At 42.7% G+C, this 15,272-nt stretch overlaps 1 protein-coding gene across 1 annotated transcript in view; it reads left to right on the top strand.

The window, feature by feature from the left end:
• Positions 1-15,272, top strand: part of CDH13 (cadherin 13) — a 587,120-nt gene that overhangs the window by 97,004 nt on the left and 474,844 nt on the right.

Raw genomic sequence — 15,272 nt, 5'->3', positions numbered from 1 at the left:
GGAAGAAACAACGAATACACGAAACCAGTGCCTACCTAGATTTAGAAACACTACCCCTGAGAAATCCACTAGTCTCATAAAACTATTCTTATCTTCCTTTGAAACTCACACCCATGTGCAGGACCTCAAAATTCCGTTTGAAATTTGCTTTAAGGGATAATGATTCGTTTGTCTGGATGTGTCAGTGTGTGTAGAAACTAGCTCATGGTACAGCGATCAAATTTGCATTTTGTTGCCCCAAATTAGCCTGTGACCCAGCCCCCTGGCAAGTGGTGCCCCCATGGGTTGTCCTAAGAATGCGACCCCGGACTGAAAAAGTCCCCCACACTTGCATTACAGGGTGAGTTGCCTTGTAGAGTTATTGCCAGAAACTTGCATATTCTCTGAGTCTTCTGTCCCCTGTCACAATAGCCATGAGGACAAAAGGAACTCATGTCTGAGCAGCTTGTGGGCACTTAGTGGCCTTGCTGCCATTCATTTTAAACCCTTTATTTCATGAGGTGCGCCTGCTGTGTTCATCATAATAGGCTAATGCTTCCCTGGTTTTAATTTCGGTCAGTCCCTTGGTCTAATTGAGGTTCTTTGCACTTTCTTTGATTGTAATAATGCAAAGCTTTGCTTAAGCTCAGTTATTCCAGCGATGCCTTGCGACTCAAATTGCGCTCGGCAAGCGTGGCGCGCGTGATTGTGGGGAAGAGACAAAAGCAGAATCTTCCCCAGACCCAAGACACATGTTTTTGAATGATAAGCCATGTCCGTACTTTTGTTTCTGAATCAAATGATATATTTTGGAGAGAAAGAAAGAAAGAAAAAGGGATTTACAACAACTGAAAACTCTAAGACCTTCATCCTGGGGGAGTGACTGCAGTGAGCACAATTAACTCTGGATAAAGGGTGGCTTTGTACGGCACATCTCAGATGTGAATATTTCCCCCTCCATAATTGAAATTGGAGCAGGGGGACTTTTTACAGCCCTTGATGGGAAGGCAGAGCAGCAAGAACAAGACACTATTGTTTCAATTTATTGTGCCCTACAAGTGACTTTTTTTGACTTTGGTGTATGCAAAAGTCATGAAAATCTACCCCCCCTCCAGCTGTATGAAATTCTACTGCTCCCTTAAATGATTCTGCCTTAAAGAGGCTTAAGGCCACATGAATAGAATCATCGTTTCTGTGTGACAGGGAATAATGATGCCACTTTGTGCTATGCTAGTCACTCCTCATCTGGAAGACTCTGGTCAGTTTGGGGCACTGCACTTTAAGAATGATATAGACTTCTGGCCCTCCAGGTGTTGTCTGACTCTGTCATCAGCCGCACCTAGCACAGCCAGTGTTCAGGAACACTGAAAGCTGTCCAGTGACATCCGGAGGCATCCCCTCACATGGTGCCCTCCAGATGTTTTAGACTCCAACTCCCATCAATCCTGATCATTGTGCATGTTGGCTCAGGCTGAGGCTGATGGGAATTGGAATCTGAAACATCTGGCCCTCACTGCCATCAGTCTCACCCAGCATCTCCAATTCTTAAGGGTGATGGGATATGTAGCCCTGATATATCAGGAGGTTCCCACTGCGATGTGGGGGTGAAATCCCTGGGAAGAAAAAGACAGGCGGCTGTGGGGAGGCAGGGACTGATCCATGGGGAAAGACCTGCCGGGAATGAGTTCCTGTACACATTAGATCTTGGGTTTGGTCAGCAGCTTTCCATAGCCCTACCTGGAGATGCTGCGGATTGGACCTGAGACAACCTGCATGCTCTATGGTCCTCCCCCCAGCATCAAGAGGATGGATTACATTCAGAGCCATTTGGCCACAAACACCTTCCATAGCCTGGACACTGACGTCAGTCCCTGGTGTTTGAGGTTCCATTTCAATCTGTGGCCTTTTTTATTGAGGTTAGGAATTCAACATAGGTTTTTTTTTTTTAATATTGATGCTAGCAATTAAAAGTAGCTTCCTGCTTCGGGAAGTGGGAAGCACTGATGGAGCAAATGTGTGTTTTAAATAATTCAAAATTGCAGAGTGTGGCACAAAACCAACCCCCTTCCACTTTCAAATGGAAGCTTTTTGTTAAAGGGAGGTGGAAAGGAGGCCCTTGGAAAAAAAAACACCAAATCATTTCATGCCCAGCTATCACAGCCCCCGCCCCCAACAATTTCTGGGCTGAGCACGGTTGGAAGGACAAAAATGAAAAGAGTGCTTCAGTAATTTTAAATTGCTACATGTGATTTAAAAAAAAAAGTCTTGAAATTACTGTATGTCAGTATGTTTCTCACACATAGCTATTTGTTCTTGTTTACAAGTGATGAGTAGATTTTCTTTGTGGTACAGCTTTAAATGTGTCAAATCCACCTATTTACTGGCCATTAAATTTTTCACTTCTGCACAATAAAAACAATGGCTGTGCTTGCACTACCCCTGTAGTCTACGTAACTCCAAAGGTTGTCTTACAGGAGGTGGTCCCACCATCACCGTGTAAATGGGGGGGGGGACAGGGGGACAGGACTAAACTAAGACTCTTCCCTCCCCCAACCCCCCAGAAACCGCAAAATAACCTGAATTGTTGTGTTAGAGACACAAAAACGTAAGAAGAGCCTGCTGGATCAAGTTAATGGACCATCTTAGCCTGGCATCCCATTCTCTCAGTCGCCAACCACATGCCTGTGGGACACCCACAAGAACACTCTCCCCTCCTGTAGTTCCCAGCAAATAGGTTTCAGAACCATTTCTGCCTGTGACTATGGAAGAAGAACATGAGCAGCATGGCTGGTAGCCATTGATAGCCTTTAGCTATTGATAGTCATGTTTTTAAAATCTTCTTTTAAAGCCATGCAAGTTGTTGGCCATCTTTTCCTCCTGTAGGAGCAAGTTCCATAGTTGCATGAAGAAATGCTTTTATTTATTTATTTTTTATCTGGCCTGAATCTACCAACATTCATCTTCAATGGATGTCCGTGAGTCCTAGTGTTAGGAGAGAGATAGAAAAACTTTTCTCCATCTGCTTTCTCCATGCCATGAATAATTTTATAAGCTTCAGTCATGTCACCTCTTACTTGCCTCTTCTCTAAACTAAAAAGTTCCAAATCTGCAACCTTTCCTCATAGGGGAGTCACCCCCTTGATCATTTTTGGTTGCCTTTTTCTTTATCTCATTCAGGTGTTTCTCATTCTGTTGTATGTGAACACTGAGCTTCTTAAATTCAAGCTTTATCCAACCAGAGCAGGGGTGACAAAGCTGTGGCTCTCTGTATGTTGTTGAACTCCAACCCCCGCCAGCAACAGCCAGTATGGCCAATGGTCAAGGATGATGGGCACTGTCATTCTGACACACTTGGAGGCCTGCTGCTGTTCCTTGCATGCCTTAGGTTAGTGATATTGTAGAGCACCCTTCAGTTTAGGGCTTGAGCAGGGATGAGGAATTGGAGGTTCTCCTGATGTCTCTGGACTTCAGCTCCCATCATCCCTGACCACTGGCCATTCTGTCTGGGCCTGAGGGGAGTTGCAGTTCACATTTTTACATTTCCTTAATGCCATCCTGAGTTATACAGGTGTAACAGGTATCACAGAACAGTAAGACAAGAAGAATAAAAAGCTGAAAAAGAGTCATGGGTTGTTGGTTTCCCATAACAGATATATATCAGGTGACACTTTTAAGTGGTGGCTGTTTCTTCCTTGAGAAGTAGTTTATTTGGCAGTAAATACATTTGTGGAGAGAAAGAAAGAAAAAATAACAATTTTTTGTCTCTAGCAAATATATATTTATAGAAGGTAGCACAATTCCAGCAGAATGTATGCTAAGAGTCTATGGTTCATTAGGAAGCATTTCAACACACATATAATGTATGGTTGGATGGTGGGAGGTACCACCAGCTGAGGACTCCCAAGGGAAGAAGATTCAGAGCCAGGGGATTGGTGGTAGGATGGCAATGAGTGGTCAGATGGAGAAGACTGGGGGGAGGAGGGGGTGTCAGAAGCAGAAGAGGGTACAGGCTTTGGTGATCAGGAAGAGGCTGTAGCAGAGCACTGTTCAGACTCTGCAGAAAAACCAAGGGTTGGGGAGGAGTGGGACCAGGTGGCAGAGAGGCTGACTATGGAAGAAGACTATGGAAGAAGTATTCCTCTCCTACTGCAGCCCCTACTTCCTCCCCCCGGTCTCCTACATCACACAGTGAAATGAAATGGGCAGAGAAAAGGGGGGGGGGCTGTGTGCACACACAGCCTGAGACTGCATGTGCAAGACTCTGGAGAGGAGGAGTTGTAGTGGGCACTGGGAAAAGTTACTGGGGCCATGAGGCCAGAGCTGTGGATTGTTTCCTTGAATAAAGAGTTAACTTCACTCCAGCCCTGACACATAAGGTGTTTTGGAATGTAAAATACTTTTATTTTATGGAGGCTTTTCGAAAAATACAAGTTGGACCAGGATCTGTCGATGATCAAGTATGTCTGCTTTCCTCTTATTTGTTTGGGAAAACATATACTGTCCACACATTTCCTTATATATATGGTTATTTGTCTCACTGTGTATATAGAATCCTATGAACACTTACATGGGAGTATGCACCATTGGACCTGATCAAACTTTTTTTAAACAAACAAACAACAAAAAAAAACAGACATGGAGATGTTTGCGGCACACAGTCTGGGACACAGTTGGATCCAGTTTTAAGAGGTTCCTTCTGGAAGTCCTTCTATATTTGCAGGCTCTGATGTGCTCTATGTTATGCCAGGTACTGGTGCTATAATTTTATTTTCCATGTTGCTCCAGAGTGATGCTACATTAGCGGGATAGGGGGGTGGCATCTAAACCTAGTCTCTTGGTACTGCTCAATGTATCAGACCAATTTTTTTTTAAGGGGGGGCAGTCATAGGTGGGCCCTGTAAGGACGTGGGGACCTGGCAGCAGCCCATGGATGTGACCTGAACATACATCCATACCATAAGCTGGCATCTAAGAGAGAAGATACCAGAGAAACCAGTAAACTTAAATCTAGCTTGAGTTCAGATTAAACCTCTGAATCACCAAAACAATTTTCAGAAATTTTTATCTAATCCTGATTTTCCCCCCAGCTGCTACTTAGAAATTCCATATACATATATAGTTTTGCCACACTACTGATGTGTGGAAGAGCCAAAGTCAATTTTCTGATAGGGTGGGGATTCATGTTGCTCCAGGAGGAGGGGGAGTTTTCATTGAAAGCACTGCTAAAAATGAGTTTATCCCACTACACGTTAATAGTGCTTTTAATGCAATCTGTTCCCTATGCTATAGAAAGATGCAACCCCCCCCCCCAAAAAATCTTCCAGCTATGTCAATCATTCACTGGTCTTTATCCCTGTGTAAAGCAATCGAGGATAATCATAACTTTTTTTTTCCATTAGAGTGTTGACTCTAACAGAGCAAGATTTCAATTTTTCACATGCAAAAACTTTCTTGGAGACTCTTAATGCATTTGAGGTCAACAGTAGCTCCTTTGTACATAAAAAATGTTGTGTTCTGCTGCTGCTTCTTACTTTTTTTTTTTTTATATAGAAAAGGCAAGTAATTACAACAGAGGGTTATGGACCAAGGTCTTGGTTGCATATTTGTAATTTATAGCAGGTATAGTTCTCCCCCCCCCCTTTTGGGGGGTTTGCCTATTAAATGTTTATGTTTAATGGTTTGCTTCTACTTCTAATGGGTTTTGCTCCTGCAAAAAGGTCACCCCTGATACAATGTCATAGTTGCCACTAGGAGATAGTAAGCATTAGAGCTTTCGCTTTATTATAATGTACACACAAAATGTTCAGCTGTTGTTCTGAATGACTTCCCAGGTTCTTTCTGAAGAAGAGCTGGGGCGAGGGGATGAGGGTGATGGTGATGATACTTAATGGTATGCAAATATTAATAAAATCAAATTTAATTTAATAATATTTAAAAAAATGAGGAACTGCTGTAGCTCTGTGGCAGAGCATCTGTTTTGCTTGCTGAAGGTCCCAGGTTGAATCCCTGACCTCTCCAGGTAGGGTTGGGAGAGATCCCAGCCTGAAACCCTGGAAAGCAACCGCCAGCCATAGAATCATAGAATTACAGAGTTGGAAGGCTACTCTGAAGGTCATTCTAGTCCAATCCCTGAAATGCAGGCATTTGCAGGTGAACAGTATGGGGATTGAACTCACAATCTTGGCGTTGTCAACACCAAACTCTAACCAACAGGGCTAACTACCAGTTTTAACAGTATAAGGCAGCTTCCTTTGCTCCGAAGGGCCTTGGTGTCGTGAGTTACTCCAGTATATTTGCACTGATTTAGCCAGAAAATTGGGTGATGGAAGGAAGCTCCAAACACACACACAAACACCAATCTTAGTGAGCCATTGTCTAGAATAATGCCTGCATACTCTTCAGTGTAGCACAAATTAAAGGTCTGGAAGCTGGAAGTATCAGCCTTAGAGAATCCACACGGGAGGTAGAATCCCCAAGTTTCTCCAGTGGTTACAGTCCTGCTCTGCCCACAACAAAGAGGGGAATAGAGAATTTTTGGGGTAACTTCATGTAAAGGGCTGCAGTTCATAAAACAAACAAACAAACAAACAAACTGTGGGTGAAGCATGCAGGGCTAAGTCTAAGCAATGTTCCTTGCATTGCAAAAAGCACTGACCTGATCTTCAGCCTTAGTGACAGCAGTCAAGAATAGGGTGTCCTAGTAGGGTAGCCCTCTAACTTGAAAGGTTGACATAAGAGACAGTTGACTGATGGCATCATCTGTTTGAAGGATGTGTAGTCCAAATCTGGTTTAGAGAGAAGCAACCATCAGAGTGCAGGGAGGGGCTTGAAGTTGTGTTACCAATAGTTCACTTCTGCAAAGGAAATCAGTGCAGGGACACTTTCCCACTATGGAGATATGGACTGAATTTCTATTTAATTTTCAGGTTTCATTTCCAAGTTTCCTTCTATACATATAAATCTGCACATGTAAATTTTGTGAAAATATTTCTGTTTTGATGCATTTCCCCTCTGTTACTGAAGTGTAAAGAGTTAAAACATGTTAAAGGCTGTAAAATTGAGTCTTAGTTGAGTCTCTATACCAGCTACTTTGTGAAAAAAATTGTAGATGGGAAACTTGATGCTTTGGTGCTGGGAAATGAACTTTCTGGGTTCCCTACAAGACTGCAATTATAGGAAAGGGGATATAAAAAAAAACTGTTAATGTCCCTTTGTGCCATAAAATCCAAAGAGAGTAGTTAGATAGGCCTCATAAAAAGTGTGTGTGTGCGCGCACGTGTATTGTAAATGTGATATGCATAATAAATGGTTGGATAAATTCCACTTTCTCTCTTCCAGTTAGGCAGGGTAATATTAAACAATTAAAACCCTTCAGATGTCCATTAGTACTTTAGTCTATTTTTTGTCATTTCAAATAAGTTTTTAATGGTAATAGATGCCTACAGTATTCTCTTCATTATGCATAGATTTCCAGAAAGGTAATACCGGTAATTTTCATCTAAACGTTTTGTGATGGAGCGCAAATTAACTTCTGAGCCAACACAGTTATTTTCAAAGATTGTTGGGTATGATTTTTTTAATTCCTCTGCAGATTTTGAAAGACCAGCTGGTATGATCTAAAGTTAGTAACGTCTCTCTAATACAGTGGATTTGATTTCAATGGGATACCTTGGACATATGAGGTTTCAGGGTTATTTTATCAAGTCATGAATGCACGGTATAAACTAATGGTACGCCACTGGGTGTTAATACTGCAGAACAGTGCACAGAAGAATGCTATTTCAGTTGCTGAAATGTGATTAATGTTTCTCAGGAAGTATACCTGGTCGTCTTCTGTTGCTGGGCTGTGTTATTCTAACTGCATTGTTTTTGGTGTACATTTTCACATTGACTTTTTGTTTTATGTACACTGCTGTTATATTTGTGTGAGAAGCTTATTTTAAATCATTTTAAATAAAATAAATAATAAATATGTGTGTTCCCATTTCATACATAGGAAATAAGAGCTACTAACTGGCCATGTAGTCTTATCACTACAAAACCAATGATGCAGTCAGCTAAATAGGCAAACAAAAGCATAGAAGGGCCTGCAAATGAAATTCCCTGTAGCAAAGGCACTGTCAGTTGAAACAGATCTATCCAAAATCCAAAATGGCAGGACAAACATCGCACAAATCTGCCATAATGGGTCTTGAGTTCCAGATGGAGCTCTTTGGGGAATTTTGCACACGTAGTGCAGACACCTGCTTAAAAGTGTGATCCTCACAATGTGCTTCTTATAACTGACTTAAGTTTTAGATGGCTCCTCAAGCATATCTGTCTGTAGCTAAATCACCTTCTTAATGGTCCACTGTCAAGTTTTCCTGTCTTTGACTACCCTGTGTGTGATAAAACAAGATTATAATAAACACATCATTTCTTTTATGAGTCCTTTTTCTTATAAAATTTTCCCTGGCGCTATATGGCTCGTCTAAAGAGATTGTCATGTTCCAATTCCAGTTAATGGAGGCCTATTGCTGCCATACCTTTTTAGTGGGAAGAGAGCTTGGAATTCATATGAGCCAATAAAGTTCCCATAATTTGCATTTTCATAACCCACCTTTCAGTGTTCCAAGTGTGACTTTCACTCTTAGGACAGAGCCTGGCTGTAAAATGGAAAGGAAAGGCCCTTTAAAGGGATATTTGTCATCTCAGAAGGATCTTGCTGCCAAATCTTAATAGCATTTCTCACAAAAATGACTTCAATTCACTATCTGATGTGGAAGCAACACCGTAGAGGTTATGAAGAGAAGTTTCTTGAATTATCACTCGGTTGTTGGGTGTCTTTTTCCTCTCTCTCTCTCTCTCTTTAAAAAAGAAAGGAAATGTGGAAGAGGATTAAATTCTGTGCACACAAATCCAACGGCCCACCACAACTCACACACACAGCATTGCAAGGAACTGTTGACTGGTAAAATATGAGCACTGCAGCTTTTGTAGCCTGCCATGGCCAGACCTTTAATGCTTCATCACTCAACAGCTGTCCATCAAAACTGGCATAAAAAAATGTGGGCAGGTGGGACAGCAGTTGCAGTGTTATGTACTGAGCTGAATCCTAGAACAATAGGATCCAGAATGCAGCAGTCTGATTGGTCCGCAGGAGCCACCCAATCCAGCTCCAGGTGGAAGTGAATCAACAACCTGATTGGCCTGCAAGAGCAGCCAATCAGGCTCCTGGAGGAAGTGAATCCACAACCTGATTGGCCTACAGGAGTAGCCCGGAATTAGCCAATCACATGGGGCCCATTGTGTAAATAATGTATATATAGCAGACATTTTGGGAAAAGATCCATTCATTGCTACTATGAGCTGAATAAAGAGCATGGAATTCACACTTGAGTCCGAGTATATTTCATGCAACAAGGCAGATCTATAACTTCTGAGCATGTCCCCCCGGGGTTGCCAATCATGTGGGAAGGACAGACGAATCCATCTATTTCCATGACAGGGAAGGATGTGTGTGTGAAGAAACTGCAAAGTAAAACTCACATTCATTGTACAGCTTTGCCTCTGGACTTGACCACCACATGAATGTGGCCCCAGAAGGCTGCTGAGATGGTGTCAGGGACTGGCAGAGCTCTGGGGAGTGGTTGGAAGAGGTACCAGTGCCAGAGGTGGATCCATGGGAAGTGGATAGTGATTCATGGGGTTTTGTGGCTCCTGCGAGGCAGGAGCCAGAACTGGGAGATAGGGAGGGGTCTGAGCAATTGGAGACGGGGAAGGAAGGACACGGCATGGCAGAAGTGGAGGGGGAGACACTGCCTGAAGGGAGAGAGCTGGAAGAATCCCCTCCATCCTCTCCCACATTGTCCCCCAGGACCAGAAGGACCTTGAAGAGGAAGGCACAGCAACAACTTCCATGTTAGAGAAGTCACAAGTTGCTTGCACTCGCACTGTCAGACAAAGGTACTTAAATTTGTGTGTGGGAATGGTTCCACCATTACTCCAGCAGTCTACCTCAGAGTGCAAGTTCAGGGAGGGGCACCAGCTACAGTACCAAGCCACCAGAAGCGTGTGTGTGCATGCTTAGTGCACCTCAGGAAGTTCATGCTTTGTCAGTAAAGAAGGAGTATGGGGACAAAGCTTAAATTAGTTTGCACTGCCTATCATGGGCTTCCTGGCTCCACCTGCTTTTGGCCTTTCTGCATCATGAGTCCCAATGGGCAACAACACACTACTGGTTGGTTAGCTGGGCCAATGACCTATCTCAGCATATGGCATTTTCTACATTCCTGGCATTAAGGACAGAATGTTACATAACTTTCTCCATTGACTGTGGCTGTGCTCAGGTGTTTGGGTTTTTTGAACAGTTTCTTCGCACAATGAGTCCTGTGTTGCATTAATAATCCCAGCCAAAAAGTCATGCTGGCAGATGGCTGGGTGCACCACTGGAGCCCCGCTTAAGATGATTTTGAGGGCTGAACTGGTGCTTAAGTTATGGGCGGCCATCTAATTGCCACCCGGATGTGCTGAGACACTTTCAGATTTCGAAATGAAATTAGCAGTCTGGAGCTTATGGCTTTATGATCTAATGCCCCTGAAGGTGATAAATAATGGAGAAGAGTTACAGTGGAACAAGTTGAGAAAATGATTTCTAAACCTGAAATTGCCCAATCTATTTTGATGACATTGAGACCAGCTAGTTGGAAATTAATTTTATGTTCTGTGCAGCAGCTTGTTTCAGGGGCTATCTCCCTGCTGTTAAGAAACTCTCTGGAATGCCTTTGGAGGGGAAAAGAAAGAAAGAAAGAAAGAAAGAAAGAAAGAAAGAAAGAAAGAAAGAGAGAATAGAGAGGAGGAAGGAATGAGTCCATATACTGATTTTTTTGATGGACAGGAATTGCTAGCTTTTTCCAGCAAGAGTCTGTTCCTACTTAATACTTGCAGGATCATCAGAAGTTCAACAAGTGCAGCATGTTGTGTCAACATGATTATCCTGCGACAGAAGGAAGTTCCACTTCCTGAATTTTTGCCACCATTAGATCAACAGTTGCTAGTTATGGCAGGTTATTTCTTCACTTAAAAGCTTAAGAAGAGTTGGTGCAGCAATGAAATGGCTAGCACATTTGCAAAGCTAAGCAGGGTCAGGTGTGGTTTCAAATTGGATGGGAAACCGCGTGTTGAGACCCCTGCATTGCAGAGGTTGCACTAAATGACCCTTTGGGTCCACAAGTCTATGATTCTATGAAGTTCAGCTTCCTATTCTCACAGTAGCCAACCATCTGCCTGTGGGAAACCTGCAAGCAAGGTTTGAGCACTCCTGTATTTTCCTAGCAACTGGTATTCAGAAGCATTACTGCCTCCGACCATGGAAGCGGAGCATAGCCATTGATAGCCTTTTCCTCCATGTATTTCTTCAATCCTCTTTTAAAGCCACCCATATTGGTGATTTTTATTGCATCCTATGGGGGAGAGTTCCATCATTTACTTTTGTGGTGTGTGAAGAAGTACTTTTTAATATCTGTCCTGGATCTAGCATTCAGCTTCATTGGATGTCCACGAGTTCTAGTGCTATGGGAGAGGGAGAAAGCACATCTCTATTGCAAGACGTAGCGATGGTCTCCAACTTGGATGAATTTAGAAGAGGCTCAGACTGGGTGCTAGCCAGTGTTGGAGGCACGAGACTTTCCCTCTGATTAATAAACTGTTTGCATTGGGGGTGTTGTTAATACATTCAACTGTACTTTGCATGCTGAGTTAATGAAATGCATGTTGTAGGTTAAACAGAGTATGTATCCTCACCCCCTTCAATGTTTTCATGGTAGGTTCTTTTCTCAGTTTGTATTTATTCTTTTCTGGGGACTGTGAATTTTTCAAAGCAAACACCTTTAGCAGACAAGACAGCCATTTAATTTTAATAAAGGAATTTTTCACGGTGTATGTGGGTAAGGAACGCGGAAGCAGGCCTGTGCTTTTAAAAGATAATTAATTTAAAACCTTCTGTGTGCAGGTGAATTTGGCACCTTGCCAAACATCTAGGAGAGAAGAACGTGATGGAAATTGTGCGACTAGAATGATCTCATTTTGCAAGAGGGCTGGGCCAGCATCTTGTAATTATTCCCAGGAGAAAGCAGGGCACTTTGGGTCACTAAGATGATCTCACACATATCTCTTGCAGGATAATTTCTGAAGCCATTCAGGGTACTCATTTCTTTGGTTTGATCTCCACAGTAAGCCAATAACACCTATCTGTTTCTTTGCTGAGAGGTTTGGATAAGAGGTTTTCACTGCAGCTCTCTCCAAATGCTTTAGTTTTCTGTCCCTTTACCATCTCCAGCTCAAGATTCCATTGATAAGACATACTGAGAAAAGAAATTTTGATGTGATTGCATGTATAAGAATGTAAGAACATTGGAAGAGGTCTGCTGAATTTTGGCTTCTCTGTCCCTCTCAAACTTAAGTCCAGTGCTCCATATTTCCACATCAGCTTATGATTTATCTTTTTTTAAAAAAAAAATCCCATGAAGATTCATCAGCATTGTAGTTGAATTTCTCCAAATGTACACATTATTGTATGCAATTTTGAATATACGCAAAATGATTTCCCAAATTATAATGCACAACCTAATGTTCTTTACCTTAGGACTTGGGGAATTTTTTTTAGGGGGCTTGCAAACTGCATAGCAAAACTCTGGGAATAGTGAATTTGAGCGATTACAGTGTTTCAGTTGGTGCATTGTTTCAGAAATTGCATATATTGTAAGTTCGCCTTTACGTGTGAACTGAATCAAATTTCTCCTCCATTCATACCCAGAGAATAAGGTGAGCTACAAACTACTGCTGTCTGAGCACTGTAGGATGGACGATGGCTTGTTCTTTCTGTCCCACTCCTGGCTCCTTCCAATCTTCTAGTTTATCACTTGAACAAAAGGGCAAAGTTGGTGCACACCATTTAGGATGCGGAATATATCCATCTGCTCTGCCTGAGCTCTGCCAACTTGTCTTGGCATCAAGCTCTCAGGCGGCCGGCTCTTCTTTTACATCCCTACTTAGCTAGTCTCGTTCCATTTTCAGCAAGGGTTGTTGATGCTGCTGCTGTGCAATGATACATTTTAGTGAGAGGAATGCCAGGTGTGTTAAAAAGCACCCACAACACCAACCAAATAAGTTATTGGGTTGTATGCAGTCGGGTAGCGGCAAATTCAGAAGTTCAGGGCTCCTTCACGACAGTCACTCCATCTCAAAACTGTGGTCCCTCGCAGCCACACACCCTTCTAAGATTACACTACCTTCTAAGATTTTACTATAAACATTTAATTATGCAATCATAATAATTTGTGGTGCATTGCAAAGATCAATGCAGACCTCCATGAGCTGCCTTTCAACTAGATATATCTAGCTTCTGTGAATGTAGATAGGCAAATGATTTAGTGTGCTCCAATATGTACTTTCGGTGTAACTTAAGTTCAGTTTTCCTTGAAGTTCTATTGCACGTAACAGAACTTGCAAACCATTCTCTGGAAACTGAAGCACCTTGTGTTTTCAGTGTTAATGCTTAGCTTTCCAGTATGCAGAATGACTTCTCCTCGGTGCTCTTCCTCACCTGTATTCCTCACCTCCTTGCACATTGATTGGCTCCAAACAGCACATAGAAAAAATACTTTTCAGTCGCTTAAAGGCTCCACTTTCAAGCTGATTGGGTGGCTTTAAGGTGCCGACACCTCTGGGCCAAGAATGAGTAACCTGTGACACTCCAGCAGTCATTGTCCCAGAGAGCATGGTCAGTAGTCAAGAACAATGGGAGTTGTAGTCCAACAGCATATGGAGAGTCACAGGTTAGTCACCCGAGCTCTAAGCTTCCTGGTGATTTTTCAGAGCCATGTGCGTGCTCCACTGATCCTTTCAAAATATTGGTCAGTATGTGTTCGGCTTGTTTTGTCTCTAGTTTTCCATCATCGCAAGCTTGTTCTTTATTTAAGATTACCCAGGAAAATAGCCTTATGAGATTTCAGCTGCACTCAGAGGAATCACTTTGGAAGTGGACTTTGACAAATTCCCTTTCCCCCCCTTTCTCCTCCCTTTCCTTGGCCAAGCGCTCATACAGTGACAAGGCAGATCAGTGATCTCATACAAACACTGACACAAACTGTACTTAACTTTCACCTTCACATTCACCTTCCAGCATGCTGCAAACATTTCATTTCAAGTCTTCCTCCAGGTAAACATCTTTTGAATGATAGCCAAAACTGGGCAAATTGTGGCTTATGCCGAAGATGGGAAGTAGTGTTCCTCCCGCCTCCTGCAGGCTATGTTTTTGTCTTGCTCCAAAAGACTGAACAATGAAGCTGTGTCCAGCTGAAAACTTTGTTGTCTTCAGGTCTGGAGTAGTCATTCTCCACAGTACCCCATAGAATAGAGGCTCAGTGGTGTTTAGTGTTTTTGCTGTGATGCATTATTCAAGAGTACCACTGTGTTGAAAATGTTCCTATCCTTCCTATGCTATGCAGTGCAATATATTTTGTTTACATCATCTTATTCATCCTTTGCATGCAGGTGACTCCAGGGTTGACTCATGGGAGCTCCAGTTAAAACTATCTCAGGTAGCCATGTTGGATAAAAATAAATAAATCAAACATGCCAACTGACTGGCAGTGGCTCTCGAACAGACAGAGTTTCGGGCAAGAATCTTTCCCTCTCCTGCCAGGGACTGAACCTGGGACTTCTTGCAGAATATGTTCTCTACCACTGAGCATCATTAAACTCCCTGTTCCCCGTATGCAACATTGGTGGCTGCTTGTGGGGAAGGAAATTGTAAGCTCAGTGGTGTCATGGTTGGTAGGTAGCAGCCCATAATGTCCCTGATAATGGCTACTTTGGGCCTTAATTAACAGATTTGCACCATTTACAATTAGTCCCATGGACTCCTCATTGCCTTTCTAAAAGTTTTCTTTCCCCCCGGTGCCCACAGATGTTAACATTTCAAAGACATTTAACAGCTTGCTTCTCAGAGACTGCTTCCGCACACACTGAACTTTCATGTCCTGGGAGATTAACTGGCACTCAAACACTGAAATCAATGGGCAACCCAATAGGACACACACACACACACACACACACACACACGCCAAAGATGAGTGTCCTAAAATACCTGCTTGATGTGCTTTGTTAACTGCATTAGATTGAGTGCATGGGAAATGTATTTATGTCACTTCCTCTTACAGTTTGCATGAAAGCTCAGCAGTACACCCTCAAGCCAAAAACTAGCAAACTTAAAGGGAAGGTGTGATGTAAGGGAGCATTTTTAATCTCATGGA

The sequence above is a fragment of the Lacerta agilis genome, chromosome 8, assembly GCF_009819535.1.
Source record: "Lacerta agilis isolate rLacAgi1 chromosome 8, rLacAgi1.pri, whole genome shotgun sequence".
Classification (NCBI taxonomy): Eukaryota; Metazoa; Chordata; class Lepidosauria; order Squamata; family Lacertidae; genus Lacerta; species Lacerta agilis.
This window is presented reverse-complemented; position numbering and strand designations above follow the sequence as displayed.